The sequence below is a fragment of the Myxine glutinosa genome, chromosome 2, assembly GCF_964187855.1.
Source record: "Myxine glutinosa chromosome 2, kmMyxGlut1.1, whole genome shotgun sequence".
NCBI classification, from domain to species: domain Eukaryota; kingdom Metazoa; phylum Chordata; class Myxini; order Myxiniformes; family Myxinidae; genus Myxine; species Myxine glutinosa.
In genome coordinates, this window is record NC_136262.1 from 57031845 (window position 1) to 57050076 (window position 18232).

Below are 18232 nucleotides of genomic sequence, written 5' to 3' on the forward strand. Positions count from 1 at the left end.
TTTAAATTCAGTCTGTAACACAAGGAAATGTGACAAATGTCAAGGAGTGTGAATACTTTCTGAAGGTAGTGTGTGTGTGTATGTATATATATATATATATATATATATATATATATATATATATATATATATATATATATATATATATATATATATATATGTATATATATATATATATATATATATATATCAAATGAATCAATTTTGAGTTCTCCAAGCTTTAATGAGCAAATAAACAACTGCTCGACGTTTCAATCAGTAACACAGATAAACGTGCATCCACTGACATTTCTCAAGAGAAAAGCAAAACAACTCCATATCCTCCCTTATATAAGGGAAACAAGTACAAAAAGTTTTAATTAAAACAAAAGCCACGTCGATGTTACACAATGCCTAGATGCAGCTGTGCCTATAACATCGATGTTATAGGCACAGGACATTCCTATTGATTCGATTACTTGATGTTATTTTTGTGCAAAGTGAAAATATATCTCGGCAATTTCCCGTGTGTGGCGACGATTTTTTAATATATCTCGGCATTTTCCCGTCTGTTATTTCAGGCGGTGTATGACTGACCATGCCGCGATTTAAAAAAAAAAATATCTCGGCAATTTCCCGTGTGTGGCGACACGTGAACGAAGCTATGCTCCTCTCTCCACATTATTGTGACGACGTATAAATTAAATATTTCATCGTGACGATTGTCATCAAATGGACGAATTTTTAATATATCTCGGCATTTTCCCGTCTGTTATTTCAGGCGGTGTATGACTGACCATGCCGCGATTTAAAAAATATATATCTCGGCAATTTCCCGTATGTGGCGACACGTGAACGAAGCTATGCTCCTCTCTCCACATTATTGTGACGACGTATAAATTAAATATTTCATCGTGACGATTGTCATCAAATGGACGAATTTTTAATATATCTCGGCATTTTCCCGTCTGTTATTTCGGGTGGTGTATGACTGACCATGCCGCGATTTAAACAAAATATATATATCTCGGCATTTTCCCATCTGTTATTTCGGGCGGTGTATGACTGACCATGCCGTGATTTAAAAAAAATATATCGCAATGGACTTGAAGTTACAGGCCTTTGAGAATTCATTTCGTTCTATAAAGGGCAACTTTCATCGGATTTTCTTCCCGTTTTTTTTCAACCGAGTCTAAAACTATGTTAGCGACTGTGAAAAATGAAATGATATATCGAATTTGATTTGAAATAAAACTGTGTGAGAGAGGAAGACACCACGGGCCTACAAAACAGGCCTCAAAGCTATGCGAGTTAATAAAATGGTGGATATTTGTTTATATGAAGCCTCTCCCACAATGGGTGGAGCTATGGTTCCCAGAATGGGTGGAGCTTTGAGGTTTTGTCTTCTCTGCAAGAACAACAAGAACAAGAAGAAGAAGAAGAAGAACAAGAACAACAGCAGAGGGCACTCTATGACCAGCGTCTTGCGACGCGGCTAAAAAGGGGTGGGGACATCGAAACCACCAATGAATGCCATTCTGGAACAACTCGTGCCATTCAAATTTAAACCGTAAATCAAGACCAAAACCGTTGAACCAACTGAAACCACACATTGGGTATGCAACATACCAACTTTCCCCTGCTATATAATTGTCCGGTCACGTCCAACGACACGCAGAGCTGTTTGCCGGGTTTTTGCCTCGGCCCCAAAAGCGTGGATTGCAGCGCGCACTTGGAGCTGGACCTCGATGCCTACCATCTGCCTGGCCTTTTCTCTGCCTTCCCATGCCATCGAACCCTGGCATCCATCTACCCCCATTCGTGTAAGTCTGACTGTCGTCTGTCTGTCTGTGTTATCTGGGGAATAAGTTAAGCCTGTATAGATAAGCTAGAAATTGCTCTGTGCCCTTCTGCTCCTTCCATTTTCTGTATATTACTTTGATTTCTTTTCTTCCTTTAGTCTTGTGTAAATAATAATAAATCCTGTTATTTCCTACATTTGCCTTCTTCTTCTTCCTCATCCGATCGTCCTTGTCTTTTCCATCATTGAACACCTGTGGCACGATTTGGCCAACGCATATGAATCGGGTTTAGTCCCTTGATAAACGGCTCGCGCCGCAGTCCGCTTCGCTCGGCGTAATTCATTAACGCTGCGGCTCGGGCAGAAGTTATTCCCTCGTTCCCGGCTGGCGGCAGTAATTAGGTAAGTAGCGAACCCCGAGGCCTACGGACCCTACCTACCGTCGGTCCGGTAAGGACGTTGTAACTTCGAGGACCACGTCGGTCAGTCACAGACAAGGGGATTAATCCCCCCTTGATAAGGGGAAGAGGGGCCGACGTTGAGCTCCGTAACAATATATATATAGTGCATTCAGAAAGTATTCAGACCCCTTCACTTTTTTCACATTTTGTTATGTTGCAGCCTTATGCTGAAATCGTTTAAATTCATTTTTTTCTCTCATCAATCCACACTCAATACCCCATAATGACAAAGAGAAAACAGGATTTTAGAAAGTTTTGCAAATTTATTATAAAGAAAAAACTGAAATATCACATTTACATAAGTATTTAGACCCTATGACACTTGAAATTTGACACTTGAAATTTAGCTCATGTGCCTCCCATTTCTCTTGATCATCTTTGTGATGTTTCTACACCTTGATTGGAGTCCACCTGTGGTAAATTCAATTGATTGGATATGATTTGGAAAGGCACACACCTGTCTATATAAGGTCTCACAGCTGACAATGCATATCAGAGCAAAAACTAAGCCATGAGGTCGAAGGAACTGCCTGCAGAGCTCAGAGACAGGATTGTGTCGAGGCACAGATCTGGGGAAGCCTACAAAAAATTCTCTGCTGCATTGAAGGTTCCCAGGAGCACAGTGGCCTCCATAATTCTTAAATGGAAGAAGTTTGGAACAACCGGGACTCTTCCTGGAGCAGGCCGCCCGGCCAAATTGAGCAATCGGGGGAGAAGGGCCTTGGTAAGAGAGGTGACCAATAACCCGATGGTCACTTTGGCTGAGCTCCAGAGATCCTGTGTGGAGATGGAAGAAACTTCCAGAAGGACAACCATCACTGCAACACTCCACCGATCTGGGCTTTATGGCAGAGTGGCCAGACGGAAGCCTCTCCTCAGTGAAAGACACATGAAAGCTCACAGAATCTTGTTTCTCACAGTCTGAGAGTCCTTTAGGTGCTTTTTTGCAAACTCCAAGCGTGCTTTCATGTGTCTTTGGTCGGGTCGGGCAGTCGGCGACTAAACTGGCTACCCTCACTGGCTCGTCAGTGGGGAGGGTGACTGTGACACCCCGCAGGACTAAAAACAATACCTTTCAAAGGGCAGAGGAGCTCCCTCTGGGAGCCAACGGCCATCCAGTAAGGAGATGGTGTCTCCAAAAAAACACTCATCCGGTTGGACTGGTTCCTTAGGTAGTAGGTTGAAGGCAGCAACCGTTCAGAGTGGTACTACCGTTCGGACTTAGGAGTGTTAAAGTGGTGCCCGGAACCATCTTGCACTCTCCATGTCAGGATTGCTGAATTTTCTTTCTGTCTCACTCAAACTAGAGCTACCGGGCGAGCCGCAATCTCTTTCTCACAAACAAACATCATACATTTTTCATCATACACTTTTCTCCTCTTCTATTTAAGGCCTGGCCTCGATGAGGGCTACATAGTCCGTGCCTGGAGCCTCCAACATTAAAAAACAAACAAAACAAAAAACAGACAGTTTCTGAAGAGCTTCTGCAGGAAAGTGATGGTGTCACCAGCTGTATGCGGGGGTGCACCATCCTGCATAAACCAGGCCATGCTGAGCTGGTTTGGGGTGACCTTTTGGGCTATATCATTATGGAACTTCTGGAGCACGGCCCGGTAGCACTCACTGTTGATCGTCACCGTCCTGCTGTTTTCATTCTCAAACCAGTAAGGCCCTAGCATTTCCCATCTAGCATTGAAGGCAGAGAAGCATGTAACCTTAGGCCCTTTCAGGTACCTCTCAGTGATCTCCTCAGGTGGTTCTGCCCCCCAGAAAACGTTGTTGTAGTTGTTGATTTAGTCTTATACCACAGAGCCACCACTTTTGTCTTCTGCTCCACTGTCATTGGCATAGTTGAGCTATGGATCTAGAAATCCCAAGGAACAAATACCACTATAACACCACCAAACACTGAAAAGGAAAACGGTATCGGTCAAAAAACAAAGAAATGGCAGGAAGTCAAAGTTGTATCAATCTTTTTGAAACACACTGTATACATACTTATAGGTAGAAACTTTAAAAGTTGGTACTTCATGAACAATTATTGTGAGTATCTCTTTCGGAGAACCTTTTGACCGTCCCTCGTGTATCATCTGGTCATCGTTTGTTTTTCTCTGTCAGCAGAAACTTTGCTGTGAAAAAGGGGTGATGTAATTATGCTTATTGAGTCAGCCAACCTGCGGCCTTTGAAAAAGAGACAAACACTGACTGCACCCTGAGGTTGCCCATGGCAACCATAACAAAGCAGGCAGACAGATTCAGTGAATGTGATGCTTTCATTCACACCATCTGAGGCAGTCAGTGGCTCTAAGCCTTTTCAGTTCCCCTCCCCCCCCCCCCCCAACCGCCCTAACAGTGGGATTGTAAATAGGAATGCGTCCCCCACCACTTCACTCATGTGGAGAATAACACAAGATTCTCATATGGATAACAACTTAATAATATAGATTCTCATGTGGAGTATCTACCTTCATTGAATGAAATGCTTCTTCCTGCTTCCTTTAAAAGAAGTTTAAAACATTTCAAAATGCCTCACTTTCTTTATTTCTGTGTCAGAAGAATGAAACCTCCCCCTGTCCGCCACACACCTAACACCTCCTACCCTGTCCCTAAATGTGTGGACCTCAAACATCCAAGGCTCCATTCCAACATGACAGATCTCTCAATCCAGGCCACTGCTAATAAACCAGACATCATCTGTTTAACAGAAGCCTTCCTCCCACAGGACATCCCTGTCTCCTTAGTGTCTCTCTGTGGCTATTGTCTCTTCCGATTTGATAGGCCTGAACCAAGCCCTAGCAACAGAGTTGCACTTTACATCATTAACTCAATGTCTCACTGTCTGTGTACTAATCTTACACTTCCCAACCACCAGGAATACCTTTGACTACGACTTCCTTCCGCTCCCAGCTCTTGTTTGTCTGTGTGTTGTACCTTTCTCCAAACAGTGACGACTACATCGACATCTCTCTCTCTCAAACAACATGGACCAAATGTTAACCACTCATTCCATCTCTCTCTTCCTCATGTGTGCTGATTTCAGTTGTCACCATGCAAATTGGCTGGAATATGCTCCCTCTCCATCCCTTCCCTCACTTCAAATGGCACTGCAGCCGACTCCGCTCGTGAGAAGGCTGAATGCGTTAATTCTGTGTTTGCTTCCAAATATTGTGCCCCCAACCCCACACTTTCGGTACCCATCTTTCCCTCCCGTACCCAATGGATCCTGGACTTTGTGTCTTTTGCACCTGAGAAAGCGGATACGTTTCTGGCAACCCTCGACTCTGATTCTGCAACTGGACCTTCATCCGAATCTGTCCATAACTTTTTGACATATCATGCTATATATAGTTTTTGGCCCTATCATTCAATGATGAAGAATCACTTAAATTTGTAGTTTCTGGAGCCGGATCTTCATCAAAATAGAAACAATTTGTCCTTGCCAGACACTAAACCTGTCCACCAATTTTCGTCTGAATCCATCACTAACTTTTTAAGATATTGTGCAATATATCATGTTTAGCCTTATCTCTCAATAGTGAATACTCACTTTTAAAAGTCCGAGTAGCCGGATCCAGATCTGGATCTTCACCCAAATCGAATAATTTCGTCCTTGTCACACACCCAATCGGTCACAACCTTTTGGCCACAACCTTTTGAGACATCCTGCTCACAAACAGACAGTGGTGAAAACATAAGCTCCGTCCACCATCGGTGAAAACATAAGCTCCATGATATCATTAGTAGTTGATAAGAAGTGCTCAATCCAAGCACCGCACCTCTGGGTGGCAGCTGCCACATAGACACTGAAATCGGCGATAACTCTGCTGAGAACTGGAGCTGGTTTGCATCTGTTTTCCCGTCTGATGTTATTTTTCAACTCCTGCAATGTGGAGGGTTGTTGTCATAGACCTTAGCTTGAGGGACCCCCATAGGTAGTAGTCTGGAGGAGACAGATCTGTGGAGTAGGGAGGCGTTGGGTTGTCCATCCGTCAATAAATGAGTTGATCACCTGGGAAATGTTGGCTCAAAAGCTTCAAAGCCCATTACACATTTGCGGTGGTGCATCTTCTTGCTGGAGGAAGACTGAATTCCTCGTGATGTCTTGCCTCCTTCACAGTGACAGGAGAAATCTTCTCTGCAGGAAGTCCATGTATCTTAGCATGTTGGCTGTCACTGTTTGGTCGGCTGCGTTCTCAAAGAAGAAAGATCATATAACACCGCAACTTCTGATAGCACACACCAAACCTAGAGAAACCGGTTGTTACCTCTATTATCGAAGGTGGACGGAGGTTATTTTTTTTCACCCACTTCTGTTTGTCTGCCTTTGATACTTGTGAAAATCGAAGATTTTTTAGTTCACCTGAAATGAAGTTCAGGGGAGCTTATTCGATAGCAGGTCGTCCGTCCATCAGTCAGTCCGTCCGTCCGTAAACACTTGAAACTTCTTCTCCGAAACCGCTGATGGGATTGTGACCAAATTTGGCACAAACCGCTGATGTGATTGTGAACAAATTTGGCACAAACCGCTGATGTGATTGTGACCAAATTTGGCACAAACCGCCGATGGGATTGTGACCAAATTTGCCACAAACCGCTGATGTGATTGTGACCAAATTTGCCACAAACCGCTGATGTGATTGTGACCAAATTTGGCACAAACCGCTGATGGGATTGTGACCAAATTTGGCACAAATGATACTTGTTGTGTTGTGACTAAAGTTTGTTCACGGCATTAAAAAAAATCAGGGTATAAGGGGGTTTACCGGGGGTCCAAGTGGGTCCAGGTTTGATCCCACAAAATAGGAATTTTCTATTTCCTCTGAAACTACACACACTATTTCGATTAAACTTTATCACAACCTTCATCACCCATGATGTACCGAAGATTGTTCACGGCACTAAGAAAATCGAAGTCTGAGGGGGACTACAGGGGTCAAATTTGGTCCAGGTTTGACCCCCCCAAATAGATATTTGCTTTCTTCTCTGAAACTACACACACTATTTCAATGAAACTTAACCACAACCTTCACCACCTGTGATGTACCAAAGTTTGTTCACGGCATTAAAAAAAATTTCTCCCTTTTGAGGATCTATGGGGGTGGGGGGTTCCCCCCAAAATAGGTATTTGCTTTCTCCTAAGAAAAATCTCCTTTCCCCGCAAAATAGGTATTTGCTTTCTCCTAAGAAACTACAAACGCAATTCTGATGAAACTTGACCACAACCGTAATCTCCCGTGTTGTACCAAAGTTTGTTCCTGGAATTTAAAAAATCGGGGTCTAAGGTGGTCTATGGTGTGTGAATGGGCGGGGTGGGGGGAGTAATTGCCCCCCAAAATAGGTATTTTTTTGTTTGTTTGTTTGTTTGAAGTCTTATGATTATGTTAGTATGATTCTACATGCTGCCCTGTCTTCTAGCAACCATAGATATCGGTTTAAAATACCTTCAGTCGGTGCAGTATACTGTTTATTCCACCAGGTGAGCGCCAGGGGTATTGCCCATATGTTTCAAGTATATTGGTTGGTCTTGTGCATGTTATTCTGTCTGTCTGTTTGTCTGTATGTCAGTCGCCTACAAGTCACAATTCTCAAGCGATCTTCACGCAACTTCACCAAATGGTGGAGTTGGTCATAAGCAAGACGCCTATTGTTTTTGGGGTCAAAAGGTCAATAGGTCAACGTAGGTCAAAGGTCACCAATTTCGTCACATTTCTCAAATCCTAAATTTTCATCCGATTGACTTGACATTTGCAGAGGATTTGCATATCTGGTCACTGAATTCAACCACCAATTATATGATCGGTCAACATAAGCACAAAGGTCAACATAGGCCAAATTTCTAAAACCCTCAATTTTTATCCGATTGACTTGAAATTTTAAGAGGATTTGCATACCAGGTCACTGAATTCAGCCACCAATTATTTTTGAGGTCGTCATAGACCAACAACTTATTTCAGGGATTTTGCAAGTATCGTGCTGTGCACGACATATTTCTTGTTTGTTTGTTTGTCTGTGAGCAGGATCTCTGAAAAAGTTATTGATGGATTCGGACGTAATTTGGTGGACTGATTGCGTGTGTGACATGGACTAATGAATTCGATTTGGGTGAAGATCCAGATCTGGATACGAGAGTTTCTAAAAATTTCCATTGATTTTTCGTAATTGATAGGGCCAAAAACGATATATAGCATAATATTCCCAAAAGTTGTGGACAGATTATGTCGACATTTGGTGGATGGGTTGGGTAGGTGACAAGAACAATCTGATTCAATTTTCGTGTGACAAGAACGTATGATTCTGATGTAGATCCGGCCTATCAGTGGGATACAAAACGTAAACTGCCCAGCCTGGAGGAGGAAATATATATGCAGTTCGACATCTCTGCCGAGTGTCGTTCTATTTTTATTGTTTGTATACATAGTCGAGGCTCGTGGAAAAGCTAGTACACTGAACGGATCAGGACATAACAGACAAAAAACAGTACGCAAAAGACGCATGAATGGGGTGGATAATATGGACACAGAGGATGCATTGAGTGGACAAGATGGATACAGAAGGAAACTCCAAGGATGGAAAATTGGAAGGAGGTGGGATTTGCTTCTATTTGGGGAGGGGTGTGGGAGGAAGGTTAATGACGGTAGAAAAGATCATGGTTTTGTATTGGGTACAATCTGAGATGGTGGTGAACAGCTGTCTTGGAGACCTGGAGGGAAAAATTAGATTGGAGAGAATGTGGATATTGATTCCACAGGTGGGAAAAAGAGGAACAAATAAGTGGAGGTGATCAGAGATCTGGGATTCAGGTCGTTTCACTGGAAGGGGGTTGATGGTGGACCATGTGAGCCCTGCAGAAACCTGGGGGGACAAGGCACGGAAAGAGCAGAGGGTGCAAGACCAGAAAGGAGGTGGTAAAAGACAGAGAGACCTCCGACCTGCCTGCGATGGGAAAGTGATCGGCCAATCGACTCAGCTTCAGTACGGAAGATTCCAATAATCTTGAAATCCTTGATTTCCAAAGCGTCAAGCTGAGCAAGATGTGAGGCAGGAGAGCCAGCCCAGAGGAGAGAGCAGTACTCCATCAAGCTGTGGATGAAAGTGTTGTCGGTGGAGTGGAGTTCAGATATGCTAAGGAAGGATTTCGGACGATGGATGCTGCCCAGTCTGCGGCTGGCTTTGGAGGTTCAATATATTTGTGTGATTGGTATTCTGCCCAAAATCGCATGTTCTGTTTGGTTCACGTGGCCACTGAGATGGAAGTGGGTCTCATCACTAAAGAAGAGATTGTGTAGAAAATGCTGATCTTCGATACGCTGAGTAATGGCGGTGCAAAATACGAACCTCCCTCTTATTTATTTTGGTCTAGTGCTGCAGTAACTGTATCTTATACGGATACAGTTTCAGATTGTCATGTATGATTGTACCAAAGGTCGTGTGAGAAGTTCCCACCAGCTGTGCATGTCGGCGTGTCACCTTTTTCGAAGAAGCCTGCAAAGCCTCTCTTACAGCTTCTATCTTGTCAGGTGGTCTCACTGATACTTTTTGATCACTGTCTGCTTAAATTTGGCCTTTCACACTTCCGGTGTGTCTAAACATCTTATTATAATAAAGCAAACGTATATGGTTCGCTATGTATGTATGTTTATATCTGACGAAAACGTCTTCTTCTTCTTCTTCTAGTAAAATTACCATCCACTTAATTAACCCTCTTAATTGCGTTAAGACTGCTGAAACCCCTCAGGTCTTTGATGACCCTTTAATTCCCCCAAGACCCTTCAGACCACCAAGGCCCCTGAAGACACAAAATACCCTGAAGACCCCCAAAGACCCAAAACACCCCAAAGACCCAAAATACCCTTCAAGGCCCTGAGGCTCAAAAAGACCCTGAATACCCAAAAACCCAAAAGACCCCAAAGACCCAAAACACCCCGAAGACCCAAAACACCCCGAAGACCCAAAACACCCCGAAGACCCAAAACACGCCGAAGACCCAAAACACCCCGAAGACCCAAAACACCCCGAAGACCCAAAACACCACGAAGACCCAAAACACCCAAAAGACCCCGAAGACCCAAAAGACCCCAAAGATCAAAAAGACCCCGAAGACCCAAAAGACCCCGAATACCCAAAAGACCCCGAAGACCCCGAATACCGAAAATACCCAAAAGACCCCGAAGATCCAAAAGACCCCGAAGACCAAAAATACCCCGAAGACCCAAAAGACCCCAAATACCCAAAAAGCCTCTGAAGACCCCAAAGACACAAAAAGCCCCTAAAGACCCTGCAGACCCAAAAGACACTGAAGACCCTTAAGACACTGAAGACACAAAAACACCTCAAATACCCAAAATACCCTTAAAAGCCCAGAGGATCCAAAAGACCCTGAAGACCCAAATGGCCCTGAAGACCCAAAACACCATGAAGACCCAAAAGACACCCAAATGGTCAAAGATGCCCACACCTCTGAAACGACGTGTGGTGAGGCACGCGGAGTGCGCCGAGTCATGCTAGTTTCAACAATACGTTTGATGGTTATATATTGTGGAATTCTTGCATTTGAAATTGATCCTAAAAAACTGCCTTTTTGTAGAAACATATGACTTGGTTGCAAAAACGTCTAAAATGAACGTCCGCGAGCACACAGAAATTGTTTGACAACGTTGAAACTTCTATCGATGGAAAAAAAAAAACTTCAAAGCTTGTTCTTTCGGTGTCCTGAAACTAGAGGGTCACATGACTAAAATTATAATAGCTGTTCGGAAAATTGCGCATCATTTTGGATATATATATATATATATATATATATATATATATATATATATATATATATATATATAAATTGTGTGAAAAACACCGACTCAACACGGGACTCAAACCAAGGACCTCCATCGCTTTCGCGGCGACAGCCCAGTGCGCTATTGAGCCAGCCAAAATCTCCTCAGATATATATATATATATATATACATACCAAACCTGAGAAGTAGCCTGGTGACAGTTTATTGTCTATTAGGGATTTGAACCTAGACTGGGTAGCTCAAAGCCGATTACGCTGTGCCAATTGAACTACCCCATCTACACATGGAGGAGTTCAATAATAAGTTACACTGGTTACTTCCTTATGTTGGGTTTCATTTCCTTGGCCGGATGTTTGAAGGTGGGCTGCAAAACTGCTGAGAATTACAGTGTGCGATTCATGAATCGTGCAGCATGCTCAGCGTGGCAAATGTAGTGCAGGTTCAAGAGTAAAGCCTGTTCAGCTTCATCTTGCTCCTTTTGCATGTGGGGAAATCCTTTTTTTCCAGTGGAAACAACTTTCTGTAAAACATGCTGCCTTATGGCTGGCAGGATGGCCTGGAGGTCTTCAACATCTACCTGCCAGTGAAACATTGGGATGGCAGTTTATAGCTGGGTCAGGATTCCAACCCAGGCTAGCGAGCTTCGAAACAGCACGCATACCTCTCGGCCAGCCTGAAATGAAATGATGACTGCGGCCTTATGCTCCTTTAATGAACCATTGCTCCTCAAAGACATTGTAGGATTCCAGACTTTGCTCAGAAATACATCTGAAACTCCCAAGGATTTCCTTTATTTCTTTATGGCCTTTCGTTTAGGTCACACCATGATCAAATGTCATGCACAATAATTTTCATCGTTCGTTTCCTTATATGGATGTACGTTGTCACGCGCATTTTTGAAACGGTACGAGTTTTAATACTTGGCACTCGTGTTGCGAATAATACCTGATGAAGGTAGGTCATCTCGTGCTAGAAATTTCAGACTCAACCTTTCAGACAAGACCCTGTTCAAGTTGGCGGAGCCGCTCAAAAACAATCGCCCTCTTCACAATAATTAACATACATGTTGCTGGCCAGAGGAGGTGACGCAGAAGAAGCAAATGAATGATGCTGTAATTCAACATTCCTTAATGAAGGCCATGATCAGCAGAAGATCATTTTTCAAGAAGTCGAGTTGCCGCTAAGTGGGAGAATTAAACAAGATGGCGAATGTGACTGCAGAAGGGTTTTTTCTTCTTCTTTTTGCTGACCTCGAACCTAAGGCCATTGTGAAATGTAGATGTAGTATTTGGTTTCCTCCGATCCACTTATTTGTGTATTAGCTTATTTGGCGGGGGATGCTGTCGTCCTTTGCAGCCGGGGAATTGACCGTGCAGTCCAGCTCAGATCGGAGGGAAAATGCGGAATGTACTGCAACAACTTGCACGTGCATAAGTTTGCACGACACAAGATACGTCAGATACAGGGCAGATAGTTTGCACGACACAAGATACGTCAGATACAGAGCAGATAGTTTGCGGCTGGGAAAAGTACGAGGTGTACAGGTTGGCAGATCGCCTGCGTACGCTCTTTGGGTCCCAAATCACCCGGGCGGCCCTTGCACGCAGAGCGGTGGTATTTCAAAACCAGCTTTTCTATTTCCGCGTGTGAACTAGACGTTCGCTTCTCGCAGAGCTTTGCCAAAACATTTTCCAGCTCAAAATTATCCAAGTTGTTCGTCATTGTCACTGAAATTAGAGCTTGTGAAGAAGAAGAGCAGCGAAAAATGTTCCAAATTATGGGGTCGATGATATGGTTTATTAAGTTCAAAGTCGCATGGTTTCATCACAATTTTATTGTCAATATGCTGAATGATAGACAATATGTTGGCTGTCTTGTCTGCAATATCAATTTATTATGTATGCACAGAGAGAGAGAGAGAGAGAGAGAGAGAGAGAGAGACTTTGACTTTTGTATACCTTTATTTAAGCAAGGATAGAAAACAACAGCTAGACTTTGCCAACAAAACAGCAATCATAAAAGGAAGTTAAAATAATAAAGCATGAAATAATACAAGTGCACATTTAAAAAGAAAAGGTGAGATCATTGTTGACTACTTTACACAGTGCATTCTTGTAACACCATTTTTGCTTAAAAAGATCTAAATTATTTACGTTTTGGTGAAAATAAAACTCTGCACGTAGCCTGGCCACGGTAAGGGCCTTAAAAACTGTTAAAACATTGTAGCCAGCATCAGGGTTGGCAAGAAGTTTAGCTTTCCTTGTTTTATAAATTGCTCGCTTCCCTTCAGCTATTAAAAAATTGGTGAGCACAGATACGGCAGCATTCTTAGGATTCAATGGCAAACCAAAAATAAACATACGTAAAGAAAAAGAAACATTCATATGGCAGCACAATTGTGACAACAAAATAAAAAGTGGGGTCAGCCTTGCACAGTCAACATAGGCATGATGTAAATCTTCAGAGGCCGTACAAAAGGGGCATGAAACAGAATTTAAAACACTAAAACGGTGTAATAAAACATTGGTAGGTAAAATCATATGTACAATTCTCCAAGAGATATCACCAGTCCGTTTTACAATTGGTGGAGCATACATGGTAGCCCATTGTGGGAAAAGGGGGGGGGGGGCCCGGCGGTAACATCCCTGTCCATCGGGATCCAAACCTATCCTTGCATACGTAAGGATGCCGAATGGCAACACAGAGGTGGTACAGGCACTTTTTTTCAGCGCTAGGAAGTGGAGAGGAAGACAGGCACACAGATTCTGTTAATGCAGCCGATGATATTTGCACCTGATGAAGGGAGAGAACATGCATTGCAGGGTCATTGTTGTTGGCATCAAGATGAAGACCCAGTCCTCTGAAGGTATGCAACACTTCTTGAATGAGCTGGGAGACAGCTCTTACAGAGCGCATTCCAACAGCGGTTGCAATATGTCCTGCTGAGTGCCAAGTTTCATTCCGGTTATCCCGCAGGTCTCGTATGACATGCACACCAGAACTTGTGAAACATTGCACAAAGGCACGTGATCGAAGTATGTTGGGAAAGAGTGCATTGTAAAAGATAGGCTCGTTGAGGAAGTTGGTGGTGTTGTAATGAGCCATATCTCGGTGCACCACGAGAGGCTGCCAGGCTTGCAGCAGGTCTTGGAAGAAAGGAGGCAATGGGGAGATGTCAATATATTGCAGGTCCATGAGAAAAAGTTCCTTGTTGAAATCAAGCATGCCAGCCATTTTCAACAGGTAGTTGGCAGTGAGCCGCCATGGCAGCGAAGTGAAAAAAAGAAAACGGTGAACAGTGGCGACTCGAAAAGCCATTAGTCGGATGACAATGTCAATGAGGCCATGGCCACCTTCTGCCAATGGAAGGTAAAGGACTTCAGGCTTGACCCAATGCTTGCCGCCCCAGAAGAAATCCAGTAGGTGTTTCTGGAGTGTCAGCAGCAGTGCTTCAGGAGGGTGCAAAGCAATCATCTTATGCCACAAGGAAGCCACTACATTGTTAATCACTAGGGCACGTCCTCTGTATGACAATGTAGATAATATTCCTCTCCACTTCTCTAGCCTATTATCAATTTTATTAACTGTGTTAACCCAGTTCTTTGCCATGAATGCTGGAGTGCCAATGTACACACCCAGATAAAGGATGCCTTCCTTCTCCAACTGCAGGCCTCTGGGAAGACAAGGCAAACCAACAGCGGGGGGATGGCCAATCCATAAAGCTTTGCATTTGTTCCAATTGATTGCAGTTGTACATGCCGAGGAAATTTTTTCCAGATTATTTAGTAGCATGGTGACATCATCACTGCTATGCACCACAACACACACATCATCAGCATATGCTGAGGTGACAATTGGCCTTTCAGTTGGCAACACAGGAAAACCTGGTAAACTAGCACGAAGGCGGATTAGTAGAGGTTCAATGCAGAGGGAGTAGAGAATGCCCGATAAAGGACACCCTTGGCGGACTCCTCTTTCAACCGTTAGTGGTGCACATAAACTGTTGTTGACTTTAATGATGCTAAAAACATGATTGTACAGCAATGAAACGTGAGAAATAAAGGCTGCCCCAAAACCAAACTGTTTTAGGGTATGAAAAACATATTCATGGCTAATAGTGTCAAATGCTTTCTCCTGGTCAAGTAAAACTAGGCCAGCATTCTGTTTTTGTGCAGCACAGACATCCCACAAGTCCCGAATTAGAAAAATATTGTCATGAATCGACCGATTTAAAATACAAAAGGATTGATCAAAATGTATTAAAAAACTAAGAAGGGGCTTTATGCGGTTTACAAGGACTTTGGAAAGAATTTTGTAATCCACACAAAGCAGAGAGATAGGCCGCCAATTTTGTAAAAGACTGTAAGTCTCCTTTCTTTGGGATAAGGCACACAATTGCACGGCGACAACTTAGAGGTAACACACCCTCTTGTGAACTATACATTAAAACATCTAAAAGTGTCGGACCGAGCAAGTCCCAGAATGCTTTGTAAAATTCCATGGATATGCCATCAAAGCCAGGCGCTTTATTATCGTTAAGGCTATTAAGAGCTGTTAAAAGTTCACCCACTGTAAAATCTTGTTCTAGAGAGCGCTGCTGTGATTCTTGTAATTGTTGTAGATTTTGGGTAAAATCAAACATTTCTTGATCATTACTTTCCTTTGCAGTAAAAACGTTCTTAAAGAAGTCTCTGATAAGACACTTCAACTGAGCATTCTCCTCAATAATTTGTCCGTCACTTGAACGTAATCTTAGCAACAATCTATTAGATTTTGCAGCTTTTTCAAAGCTAAAGAAATCTTTACAACACGTTTCTGAGGTAGATAAACCTTTTACTCGAAGTCGTGTTAGCGCCCCGAGAGCATCATCTTTAGTTAAAACATTCAGTAGGGCTTGTTTCTCATGAAGCCGATGGCATCGTACCTCCTCGTCAATGTTAGTCGCGTTTTCCTGCAGGTCAAGAATTTCCTTCTTTAAAATGCATATCCTGGCTTGCTTTGCATTCGTAAAATTATTACTGTATTGCTGGCAGAAGACTCGGATTTGTGCCTTTACATAATCCCACCATAGGCAAAGATTGGTGAAATCATTCCGTGATTCTAGAATCCGAAGCCAGAAATTTTTAAAGAATAATTTAAAAAAGGTGTCATTTAAAAGAGAAATATTAAAAGACCAATGAGAAGTATGCCTCTGAGGGCTAGGGAAAGAGACGCATTTTAATTTTAAAATGGTCAGAAAACCCGGAAGGAGTAATATCAGTAAAACTAACAAGGTTTAAAAAGGAGAGGCTGATATAAAATTTATCAAGCCTTGCAAGCGACAAGTTGTTTAGCAGGCAACGACACCAAGTAAATTGTTGAGTGTTCCCGTGCTGCAGTCGCCAAACATCACCAAGGTCGTTCCGAGACAGAAGCGTAGACAGAGGCCTAGCACTAGCTGGATGGGGTTCAGGGCTGTTCCTATCTTTGGCTGGGTCTAATGTGCAATTAAAATCACCACCTAAGCACAAAAGCATATCAGGGGCAAGATGATTAAGGAAGGTAAAGGATTCGGTGAAGAAAGCCGTCCTGGCTGTGCTGTCACTTGGGGCATAAACATTGACAATTACCATCTGCTGGTGGTGATATAAAAATTCAATGGAAGCTAGATATCCCGGTACAATTTCTTTAAAAACAAGAGAGGAGACGGGAAGATGTGCAGATACATAGAAAGCAACACCAGCACTAACCGAAGACGTGTTACTAAAAAAACCAGGTGCCTTTCAGCTTCAGCCTCCAATCTGCCATGCAACTCGCAGTCGAGCGAGTTTCTTGTAAGAGAAGAATGTCTACCTTCTCATTCTCTATCAGCTGGATCGTTTGAACTTTGCGCAGGGGTTTACGCCCGCCGTTTATGTTCAAACTTGCTATTATCATGATGAGAAGAGTGGCCCACAAAGGATGATTATTCATTCATAAGTTTCCTTGCTTTAACGATGTGTCTTTTCAATTGTTTACAAGAAGCGCTGGAAATGGCAACAGTTTCTGGATTCTTAATAACGATTTGCGCTTTTTGAACAAAAGTACGCACATTGGGGAAAAAATCATTCAGGTTTACTCGTTTCTTACGAGTGGTTTTTTTCAAGAAATCTAAAATATCAGAGGTTGAAATTGTACCGTCGAGACTACTGTCTGGGAGGAGCTCCTCACCAAATGCACTTGATGCCAGGGAGGAGCAACCATCTGAATCATAGCCCTCATTATCCTCAGGGCCTTCACCCATTTGCTCGATGTCCATGGTTGTTTCAGAGGGGGAAACCGAGGGTGCAGTAGGGGCAACAAACTCGGCGGTTACATGTTTGGGTGGGTCAATAGTTGTAACAATGGCGATGTTATCTTTAGTAGAGGTACTGCAAGGTTGAAGTAACTCAGAGAGTGTAGGGGTGGTACACTCAGAAAGGGGCACACTGGTAGTGGTAGTTAGAGGTTGCAGGGCAGGGAGGGGAGGGTGAAGTGGAGGAGGAGGTGGTGCAGAAGAAGAAGAAGAAGAAGAAGAAGCAGAGGGAAGGGAAAGGGGAGGAGGAGGGGGGAGAAGAGCAAGGAGAGGAGGGTAAGGGATGTCGGGAATAGGAGGGAGAGGAGGAGGAGCAAGAGGGGGGGCAAGAGAAGGGGTAGGAGGAGGCAAGGAGGGGGGTTGGGGGGGAGGAGGGGGGACAGAAGGAGGGGAAAGAGAAGGTGCAACATCAGTGTCACTGCATGATACTTTTGCGGTGACACATGATTCAGAGGGGGGACAGTCTGACGACACAGAAGTACATGGGACCTGTGTTGTGGGGCGAGCACCTGCGACCACCTGAGCAAAGGAACGAAGGGCGGCTGAAGCAGCCAGAATTTTCGATCCAGGTCCAGCGGTGCTTTGAGATGGTGAAAGAGGTCTTTTGGTACTTTTGGTTGTAGGAGCAGGTGCTTCATTTGAAGCTGCTGGCTCCACGTTGGTAGTGTTACCTGAGGGAGTTGGGAGTTGTTGGGTTGCGGGACCTTTGTTGGCAGCTTGATTCGGCATGTCTCTGGGGCATGATCTTTTTACATGGCCGAATTCACCACAACCAAAACACACCAGGGTTTCCGTATTAGCATACCCCATGTAAGTATGCCCGTCGATTTTGAAGGGAAGTATTGCCTGGAACACCGAAACACCCACAGGTAGAATCATGTAGAGAATT